Source organism: Lynx canadensis, chromosome F2 (genome assembly GCF_007474595.2).
Source record: "Lynx canadensis isolate LIC74 chromosome F2, mLynCan4.pri.v2, whole genome shotgun sequence".
NCBI classification, from domain to species: Eukaryota; Metazoa; Chordata; class Mammalia; order Carnivora; family Felidae; genus Lynx; species Lynx canadensis.
In genome coordinates, this window is record NC_044320.2 from 16,548,267 (window position 1) to 16,559,199 (window position 10,933).

Here is a 10,933-nt window from a genome sequence, read left to right on the forward strand (position 1 = left end):
CTGCACTATAAAAATATGAGGAAAACCCATAGAAGTTAGAAGGCTATGTTAGAGAGAACTCGTGAAAGCGGAGGCCCAGGTAAGCGAGGGAACCACTCCAAACTTCCCACTTTGTTATAAGCTCCAGATAAGGGGCAAACCACTCAAACCACACCAGTCTGGGTATTTTCCATTTGCTGCTCCAGATCTACCCTTCTCCATCCTCTTTGTCACCTGAGGATGGTGACATCTGTGGGTCCCCTGCCTGCAGCTCTGGTTAGATAAGCCCAGTGAAAGAAAGACAGAAAGATCTGGGGGGTGGGGCAGGGTGAAAGCAGAGTACTTATTCTCTCTGGCCCCTCCCCGCCAGGCCATGGGCTAGCTGCCTACCCCTCCTGAAGGCCACAGGGCTGTCAGGTGACCCTCTCCAGTAGCTTTCTCCCTGCATCTGGTCACGCCTCCCCCCCCACCCCTTATTCCTTTAGGCTTAGGAATAAAGTTTTCCTATTGCTGCTTTAACTAACTACCACCAACCTAGTGGCTTAAAGCAACAAATTTATTACAGTATAGTTTTGCAGGTCAGGAGTTAAAAATAGGTTGGCAGGGGTACATTCCTTCTGGAGGCCTTAGGTGGGAATCCATTTCTTTGCCTTTTCCAGTGTCTAGAGGTTGCCTGTGTTCCTTGGCTCTTGACCCCACACTGCTCTGACTTCTGCTTCCATCACCCTATCTCCTTTTGTCTCTGACCATCCGCCCTCCCTCTTAATAGGGCTGCTTGGTCTCAGCCGCCACGGACTTTGGTCCAACCCACCCCAGCAGAATTTTGATCCTGTCTAGTCCACAGCAGCAAATCCGATCACGTCACTCATCTATTTAGGACCTGTTGGTGGGTTTCCATTATACTTCAAATAAAACCCAATTTCTTACTGAGAATGGATGAGGCCATCAGAGTCTGCTCCTGCCCATCCTTCTGGTCCCATCTCACCCCACTATACCCCATCCTCTTTGAGCCCCTTTACCTTTTCAAGCTCTTTCCTACCTCAAAGCCTTTGTCTGGATTTTTCCCCCTTCCTAGGCTCTTCGTATCATTGGGTCTTAAATGCCACCCACTCAAGGAAGCCTTTCTTTCCTACCCCATGCAAAGTCAGATCTGACCTCCCCTACCTTGCCCCAATTCCATTCTCCTCTGTCTCAATCCTTTGATTATTTTCTTGGTGGCACTTATTATTACAATTTGTAATGATTTCATTTGTTTCTTTGGGTTTTAATATATTCCCTACTAGATTACAAATTCCCTGAGCACAAGGATTATGTCTTGTCAAATATCGTATCCCTAGAGCTGTTGAGTCTCACAAAGCAGGCTCTTAATATCATATCTGTTGTATGTGGTACACGGTCATTTTTTAGACTCTCTAAGAGGCAATGGCTAATCAGGCCAAGATTGCAGACTTTGCTGCAGAGTTCTCTTTACTTGATTACAAACCCTCTCACTACAACACCACTCGCATTATATACATTGAGTAGAAATCCTTGCCACCACTATTCATTTCAATTCAATAGCTACCTAGAACACTAGGCATGGTGGGTCTTACATAGCAGAGATAAGTATATCACCTGCCTAATACAGCATCATGTTACTTATACATGTAAATACTATCAGGAATTCATTATGATGCTTATTTGGGGCCAGGAATTGTGATAAGTCTGTTACGCACATCATCTCATTAATCCTCACAACAGCCCCACAATGGTATAGCATACCAACAAAGAACATAGGTTCTAGAATCACATTGATGTGGGTTCAAATGACAGTTCTGCTACCTTGCAAATTTCCTTAACAACTCTGCTTCCATTTCTTCATGGGTGAAATGGGGATAATAGTAGTCACCACATCTTAGGGTTGTTGAGAGGATTAAATGAGATACAGTGTGTGTGATGTGCTTAGCTCAGTGCCTGGCACATTGAAAGCGTTCCATAAATGCCAGATGCTTCTTCTTAACTTGCTCTTCTGCAGGACATGTTACGGCTGGCAGCATCTAACTATGCAGCATGCACAGTGGGAGAATGAGTGATCCAGGCTGAGCTCCTGCCCTTCGGGAGCACACAGTCGGAGACAGCTGTGAGCACATACTTAGAATTCAAAAGCAGACAGTAAGCGTGTTCCTCTAAATGGCTGTATTCGTTTTACGGTGTGAGCACAGTAAACCCATGTTCTCATTTCCTTTTCCACCAAAATAGCTACCTCTGCTCCCTGAAGAGGCCCTGGATGATTATAGTCCCTTGAATGGCCTGAAATTCTCAGGAGAGAAGGAATGTTTTTTTTAAAGCAGGGACAGCTTGGAGCTAGAAGACAAAAGGTTAAATTCTCTTAAGCTACGACAATGTAACTCATTTCCTGTTTTTCTCAACTGTCTAGACACAGATCTCATAAGCATTAGCCATGAATCCCACCATCATGTTAAAAATAGAAGGTTTAAATATGAAATCCTGTGGTGGAGGAAAGATTGTAGGTTTTACCTTCATCCACAAAATGACTACTTTGGAACAGGACTCTGTCTTTGTTGTTAGCTTTTCCCTAAATTCTGTAAAGCTGCATTTCAATGGCAGGAGTACAGAACACCTTTTTTTCCCTAAAGAATATACTTGCCCCTCAATAAAGTGAATGCAATTTTTCCCTGTAGGTTTTAAAAGCCATTTGAAGGCTAACTTACGGCAGTTTCTCTTAATGAGGAATGTGGTCACACTTACTTAAAAGTTTTCAGGTTAGGGGCGCTGGGTGGCTCAGTTAAGTATCTGACTTCAGCTCAGGTCATGATTTCACGGTTTGTGAGTTTGAGCCCCACATCGGGCTCTATGCTGACAGCTCGGAGCCTGGAGCCTGCTTCAGATTCTGTGTCTCCCTCTCTCTCTGCCCCTCCCTTGCTTGCACTCAGTCTCTCTCTCTCTCTCTCAAAAATAAATAAACATTAAAAAAAATTCTTTTTTTCAGGTTATTGCACAGACCAACATTTACCCCCAAATAAATTCGTGCAATAGAAAATCCCCACGGATTTGACATGTTTACTTTTTCTTCTTATATCTTCCCCTTCCATAAAGTTGTCTGACAAATATTTTGTTTTGAACATATAATTTTTCTGGAAAACACATTTTTTTTAACTCCTGTAATGGGGTACCTGAGTGGCTCAGTCAGCTGACTGTCCGACTCTTGATTTCAGCTCAGGTCATGATCTCACAGTCATGAGTTCAAGCCCTGCATTGGGCTCCTTGCTGACAGTGCAGAGCCTGCTTGGGATTCTCTTCTCTCTCTCGCTCTTTTTTTCTCTCTCTCTCTCTCCCCTCCCCTGCTTGCTCGCTCTCTCAAGATTAATAAATAAACTAAAACAAAACAACAATAACAACAACAACAACAACAAAAACCTATACTCTGGGGGCACCTGGGTGGCTCAATCGGTTGAGCGTCTGTCTTCGACTCAGGTCATGATCTCACAATTCGTGAGTTCGAGCCCCGTGTCAGGCTCTGTGCTGACAGCTCGGAGCCTGGAGCCTGCTTCAGATTCTGTGTCTCCCTCTCTCTCTGACCCTCCCCCGTTCGTGATCTGTCTCTCTCTGTCTCAAAAATAAACATTAAAAAAAAATTTTTTTTAATAAAAAATAATAAATAAACATTAAAGAAAAAAATTTTTTTAAAAACCAATACTCTGATAAAAGTAACATACTTTTTGGAAAAAGTTTGATACCAGGGTTGGGACAAGGAAAATACAAGGTGAGCCTATAAAAAACAAAAAGGAAGTGCCAAAAAGTAATAAGGTACTAACAAATGATGGAGCATGTTGAAAGGATACAGGACCAAACTAATTAAGCTCCTAATGGCAAAGCTGGGACAACTTGAGCAACAAAATAAATAATAATAGTATGAGACTGTAACCTATAAAATAAAATAAATATGCATAAGCCTGTCCTAATATAAAATATAAATGAGTGAGGAGGAACAACTCTTCCTTACAGAGAAATTATAATTAATAAATGCAGAAGGCATTATGGATAGAGAAAATCCCCAATAAGCAAACCTCACAGTAATGTCTTCCCATCCCCCACGCCCAGCAGCTAACAATCCCAATCATTTTTTCCACTAAAATACCAGGGGTGCCTGGGTGGCTCAGTCAGTTGAGCATCCGACTCTTGATTTCGGGTCAGGTCACGATCTCACAGTTCGTGAGATCGAGTCCCACATCAGGCTCTGCGCTGAGTGTGGAGCCTGCTTAGGATTCTCTCTCTCCTTCTCTCCCCTCTCTCTCTGCCCCTCCCCAGCCACTTGCACACGAGTTGCACTCTCTCTCTCTCTCAAAAATAAAGAAATAAACTTAAAAAAAAAGATAAACCAATACCCAAAGTATCCCTGAATGAGCAAATAAGTAATGAAAACACAAATAAGTAATGAAAGTAACAGTGACAGCAAGGGGGCAGGCAGATGGGAAGGAAGACATTTGGCTAATTAATAATTAAGAATATGCACGTACCCTCAGCTCTGCACATTTCTAACTGAGCTGGGCGGCTTATTTTCTCTGACTTGTTCTCCTCAACTGAAAAAAATGAGTTTAAATAAGTGTAGTGGAAATGAATAGTGTACCCCCAAAGTCATGTCCACCCACAACTTCAGAATGTAACCTTTTTTGGAAATAGGGTTTTTGCAGATGTAAATAAATTATGATAAGGTCAGACTGGATTATACTGGGCCCTAACTCCTATGACTGGTGTCGTTATAAGAAGAGAGGACAGGGGCGCCTGGGTGACACAGTTGGTTAAGGCTCCAATTCTTCATCTCAGGTCATGATCTCACAGTTGCTGAGTTCAAGCCCCACATTGGGCTTTCTGCTGATGGTGCAGATCCTGCTTGGGATTCTGTCTCTCCTTTTCTCTGACCCTCTCTGAGCTTGTGCTCCCTCTCTCAAAATAAATAAATAAACTTAAAATAAGAAAAAGGAGGAGGAGGAGGGGGGGAGGGGGAGAGGGGGAGGAGAGGACAGACAGACAGCACCACCAGAAGTCACCAAAAGCTAGGAAGAGGCAAAGAAGGATTTTTCCCTAGAGCCTTCAGAGGAAGTATGGCCTTGCTGACACCTTGATTTCAGACTTGTAGCTTCCCGAACTGTGAGAGAATAACTTTCTGTTGTTTTAAGCCACTGAGTTTGTGATCATTTATTTTGGCAGCTCTAGGAAACTCACAGAGTAAACAATGCAGGAGACAATGTATGTAAAGGGACTAGCAGAGGGCAATTAATCATCTTTCAGCCACATCATGGCTCTGCTTTAGTCAGAGGAAGGAGTAGGAAGGTCAGGCTTGATTACACTGTTTCTTAGCTTTGGATATTTTAGCCCTAGTTGGCACACTCCCTGCCTTGTCCCTACCCACAAGTGCTCTGAGTCACTGCCCAACTACCAGGAACTCTAAAATTCTGGAAAACAGCCTCTGTTATCCATTTCAGGAGTGAGAGTGGGAAAAGACCCCTATCAAATAATAACACTACTGAGTAGTAAATACAGATTTGAATTGATCCTTCTATCGTCAGCTAAAAAATGTTCTCTGGGCATGAGTCCCTTAAAGATAGGCTGAAGTCCTAATAGGTTGAAGGTACTTCAGAATGTGACCTTATTTGGAAATAGGGTCACTGCAGGTATGGTTAATTTAAGACGGGATCATGCTGGAGTAGGGTGGGCCCTTAACCCAATGGCAGGTGTCCTTATACGAAGAAGAGGCAGAACACAAGGCGACGACAATGACATGACCGTGGAGACAGAGACTGGAGTGATATATCTAGAAACCAAGGAATGTAACCACCAGAAGCTAGAAAAGACAGGAAAAGATGCTCTCCCACCAGTACCAGAGGGAGCATGGCCCTGATGAGACCTTGATTTCAGACTTACAGCTTCCATAACCATGAGAATACATTTTGTTGTTTTGACCCAGTTTGTGGTACTTTGTTGTGCAGCCCAAGGAAATATATATAATTGCTTTAGTAAGGCTAAGTTTTAAGAGGTGGTGTCCCTGTCCTCCAAAAGTTTGCATTACGATATAAGTGGATACAGTCAGCGTAAGTAGACCTGTAAGTGTCCCCCATGGCTGTTCTCTATTTACACGTACCCGCCTCCATTTTCTGCCTTCTCTGTGGCCTACAGGGCTGATTCCCAAGGACTGCAGTATCCAGGCTCCCTTGTCCTTAGCTTCTGGTTGGGTTTGGCCAGTGAGAGACAACAACTGGGAATTTGAGTATAGAAGGCATAAAGTTGGAGATTTCTTGCTCTCTCCCTGTCTCGATGTTCTGGCAATGTCTCCATCTCTCTACGACTACAGCTCCCATTGGGCACCCCTGCCCACCGTCACCTCATATCTTTAGCTCTCTCTGAGCTCCATGACACAACTTCTTCCCCTTGTTCCTTCATTCCTTGGAGTAAAAGAATTTCCCTCTGCTGCCAGTCCCTGAGAGCCTCAACATCCCTTTTGGTTCCCTCTATCCCTGCGTACTATGGAATACATGTTTTTATCGCCCCAAAATTCATATTTTGAAGCTCTAACTCACAATGTGACGGTATTTGGAGGTGGAGCACTTGGGAGGTAAACAGGTGTAGATAAGGTCATGAGGGTGAGGTCCTCATGATGGAATGAGTGCCCATTTAAGAAAAAGAGAGACTAGGAGCACCTGGGTGACTCAGTCGTTTGATCATCCAACTTCAACTCACATCATGATTTCGTGGTCCATGAGTTCAAGCCCCGCATCAGGCTGTGCTGACAGCTTGGAGCCTAGAGCCTGCTTCTGATTCTGTGTCTCCCCTCTCTCTTTGTTCCTCTCCCACTTGTGCTCGCTCGCTCTCTCTCTCTCTCTCTCTCTCTCTCAAAAATAAATAAACATTTTTTTAATCGTTAAAAAAAGAAGAGAGACTAGAGTTATCTCTCTCCATCTGAGGACAAAGAGAGAAGACAGCCATCTACAAGCCAGGAAGAAAGCCCTCATCAAGAACCAGTTGGCCAACACCTTGATCTTGGACTTACCAGCCTCCAGAACTGTGAGAAATAAATGTCTATTGTTTACGCCACTGAATCTGTGGTATTTTTTCATTTAAAAAAATTTTTTAAATCTTTTTTTAAGTTTATTTTGAGAAAGAGAGAGAGCACAAGCAGGGGAGGAACAGAGAGAGAGAGGGAGAGGGGGGGAAGAAAGAGAGAGAGAGAGAGAGAGAGAGAGAGAGAGAGAGAGAATGAGCAAGCAGGCTCCATACTGTCAGCACAGAGCTCAATGCAGGGCTCGAACCCACAACCCTGGGATCATGATCTGAGCTGAAATCAAGTGTCGGCTGCTTAACCAACTGAGCCACCCAGACCACCATCTGTGGTATTTTTTTAGAGTAGCTCAATCTAAAACACTGTCCCACCTGGATATATAGTCCCTTCATTAAAATCTTCTTCAGGGGCACCTAGTTAATGGTAATGTACCAATGTTGGTTTCTTGGTTTTGACAAAAGTCCTGTGATGATAGAAGATGTTAACGGCAAGGGAAATTGAAAGTGGGTAAGAGATATATGGGAACTCTACAACTATTCTGCAAATCCAAAATATCACAAAAGGAAAAAGTGTATTTTAAAAAATGATTAGACCTACATCATGAAGTGAGAACTATATGCAGGTCAAGGAACAGTTGAGTAAGCATAAATAATTTGTTTACAACAATAAATATTACAAGCTGGGATTCTTATATAAATTCGATAAGCCTTGCCAATGATAATTAAAAAGCCTTCAAACAGGGGTGCCTGGGTGGCGCAGTCGGTTAAGCGTCCGACTTCAGCCAGGTCACGATCTCGCAGTCTGTGAGTTCGAGCCCCGCGTCGGGCTCTGGGCTGATGGCTCAGAGCCTGGAGCCTGTTTCCGATTCTGTGTCTCCTTCTCTCTCTGCCCCTCCCCCGTTCATGCTCTGTCTCTCTCTGTCCCAAAAATAAATAAACGTTGAAAAAAAAAAATAAAAAAAAAAAAAAAAAAAAAAAGCCTTCAAACAGAGCTGGGAAAGTACTGAGAGAACAGTCAATGCAAAAGATACTCCAGTCACACATGTGTGCCCACTCCATCAGGCAGAAGTAAAACACCCAGGCAAGTCATAGCAAAACAAAGCATTACCTGCACTCCTACACAATTGCCATTGTTCAGCCCAAATGAAGGTGCTATAGAATATCTCAGTGGCTTGCAAAAACAGTATCTCTTTATACCCTATTTTCTGTGCTTCTTGAATGGAGCACTCAGGTTACTGAAAGGACAAAACCTTTGGTTTCAACCAAAGTGGAATGCCCTTGGGGAGGCACTGAGGGACAGTCCTACAGAGAGCAGCTTCAGAGGGAACACTGACTCCTTCAGGCACCAGACATAAGCCTCAGTCTTTAAGGCCTCATCCCTTTCATTCTCTAAGCTATGAAGTGTCCATCTCATCAGGTATTAGCCCTTAGCAAAGAACAGAGGACACAAAGGGTCTCTGGGGCCATGGCACACATGGGTCCTTGAGGACATGGAAAGCATCTCACAGTCCCTTATGCCTCTCTGAACTCCTAGCAGAGGAAGGGCAGAAATACATATTTTTGTTGATGCTGCTAACAGAAAATAGGATTCTACACAGAAACACACATAGCAGGAACCTGTCTTTTTTTTTTAAGTTTACTTATTTGAGAGAGACAGAGACAGCATGACTGGGGGAGGGGCAGAAAGAGAGGGAGAAAGAATCCCAATCAAGCTCTGTGCTGTCAGTGCAGGGCCTGATGCGGGGCTTGAATCCATGATGCCATGAGATTATGACCTGAGCCGAAACCAAGAGTTGGATGCTCAACCGACTGAGTCACCCAAGTACCCCAGTCGGGACTTGTCTCTTATACACACCTGTATTCTTTTGGCCTGGTTAGTGCCTCTATAGTAGACACTCAATAATCACTTATGTGGTGAACTAATTAGTCAATCAACGCCTACCCCTTGGCATTGATGACATCTTAAGAAAAAGTGTTACTAAGTCCCCATCCAATAGTTTCATGGTTTTATTCACATTTTTGTATTTTTATTTTGGCCTTTCTACCTCACTCAAAAACTCATTATATATCCCCAAACCTGCCTTACAAAGAATAAGTCTGTGACTTTATCATGTTTCCATCAATAAAAAATTATATTTGATGATCTTTGACAAGGTTGTCAATACCACTTAATGGGAAAAGAACCATCTCTTTAAAAATGGTGTTAGTTTGGGGCGCCTGGGTAGCTCAGTCGGTTGAGCGCCCGACTTAGGCTCGGGTCATGATCTTGTGGTTCGTGAGTTCGAGCCCCGCGTCGGGCACTGTGCTGACAGCTCAGAGCCTGCAGCCTGCTTCGGATTCTGTGTCTCCCTCTCTCTCTCTCTACCCCTCCCTCACTCACACTTTGTCTGTCTCTCTCTCTCTCTCTCTCTCTCTCTCTCAAAAATAAATAAACATTAAATTTTTTTTTTAAAAAATGGTGTTAGTTTGGGGCGCCTGGGTGGCTCAGTCGGTTGAGCGCCCGACTTAGGCTCAGGTCATGATCTCGCGGTTCGTGAGTTCAAGCCCCGTGTTGGGCTCTGTGCTGGCAGCTTGGAGCCTGGAGCCTGCTTCAGATTCTGTGGCCCCCTCTCTCTCTGCCCTACCCCTGCTTGTGCTCTGTCTCTGTCTTTCAAAAATGAACAAACATTAAAAAAAATTTTTTTTAATGGTGTTAGTGTTGATGCCAGATATCTATAAGGAAAAGAATGAAATTGGGCCCTTATCCTACACCATGTACAAAAAATAACTTGAAGTAGAATAAAGACCTAAACATAAGACCTAATACTGTAAAACTCCTAGAAGAAAACACAGGAGAAAAACTTTATGGCATTGGACTTAGCAACGATTTCTTAGATACGAGAATGAAAGCACAGGCCACAAAAGCAAGAACAGACAAATGGGACTACATCAAACTTAAAAATTCGTGTGCATCAAAAGACACAATCGACAGCGTAAAATTCAACCTGTGGAACAGAAGAAAATATATATCTGATAAGGAGTTAATATCCAGAATATATAAAGAACTCTAACAACTCAACAACAAAAAAATCAAATAACCTGATTTTAAAATGGACAAGGACTTAAATAGATATTTCTTCAAAGGTGATATACAAATAGCAATGAGCATATGAAAAGCTGCCCAACATCCTGAATCATCAGGGAAATGCAAGTGAAAACCACAATTAGATATCACCTCACCTCCATTAGGATGGCTAATATTCAAAAACAAAACAAAAAAACAGAAAATAGCAATAAAAATTAGAGCTCTTGTGCACTGTTGGTGGGACTGTAAAATGGCTTAACCACTATGAAAAACGGCATGAAGTTTCCTGAAAAATTTAAAATAGAAATACCTTGTAACCAGAAATCCCACTTCTGGATATATACACAAAAGAATTAAAATTAGGGTCTCAAAGAGTTATTTGCACACCCATACTCATAGCAGCACTATTCACAATAGCCAAGAAATGGAAACAACCCAAATATCCATCAATAGATGAATGGATAATCAAAATGTGGTATATACACACAAAGGAATGTTATTCGGCCTTAAAAACAGAAAGAAATTATGGCAAGTGCTACACCACCTGGATGAACTCAAAGACATTATGCGACATGAAATAAACCAGTTACCAAAAGACAAACACTACACACTTCCACTTATATCAGGTTATCTAAAGTAGTTCAGACTCAGAAACAATTAGTAAAATGATGTCCACGAGAGGCCAGGGGAGGGAGGTAAGTGGTATTGTTCTTCAACAGGTAAAGAATTTCCCATGGCAAGATAAAATGGTTCTGCATATCTGTTTCAAATCAATGTGAATATACTTAACACCATGGAACTGTACACGTAAAACTCGTTAAGATAATAAATTTTGTG

General features: G+C 42.7%; 1 non-coding gene across 1 annotated transcript; it reads left to right on the forward strand.

Moving 5' to 3' along the window:
* The first annotated feature begins 9,247 nt into the window (after positions 1-9,247).
* Positions 9,248-9,332, forward strand: TRNAL-UAG. The gene has a single exon. It is a non-coding gene; the product is annotated as a tRNA-Leu (tRNA).
* Positions 9,333-10,933: the final 1,601 nt, after the last annotated feature.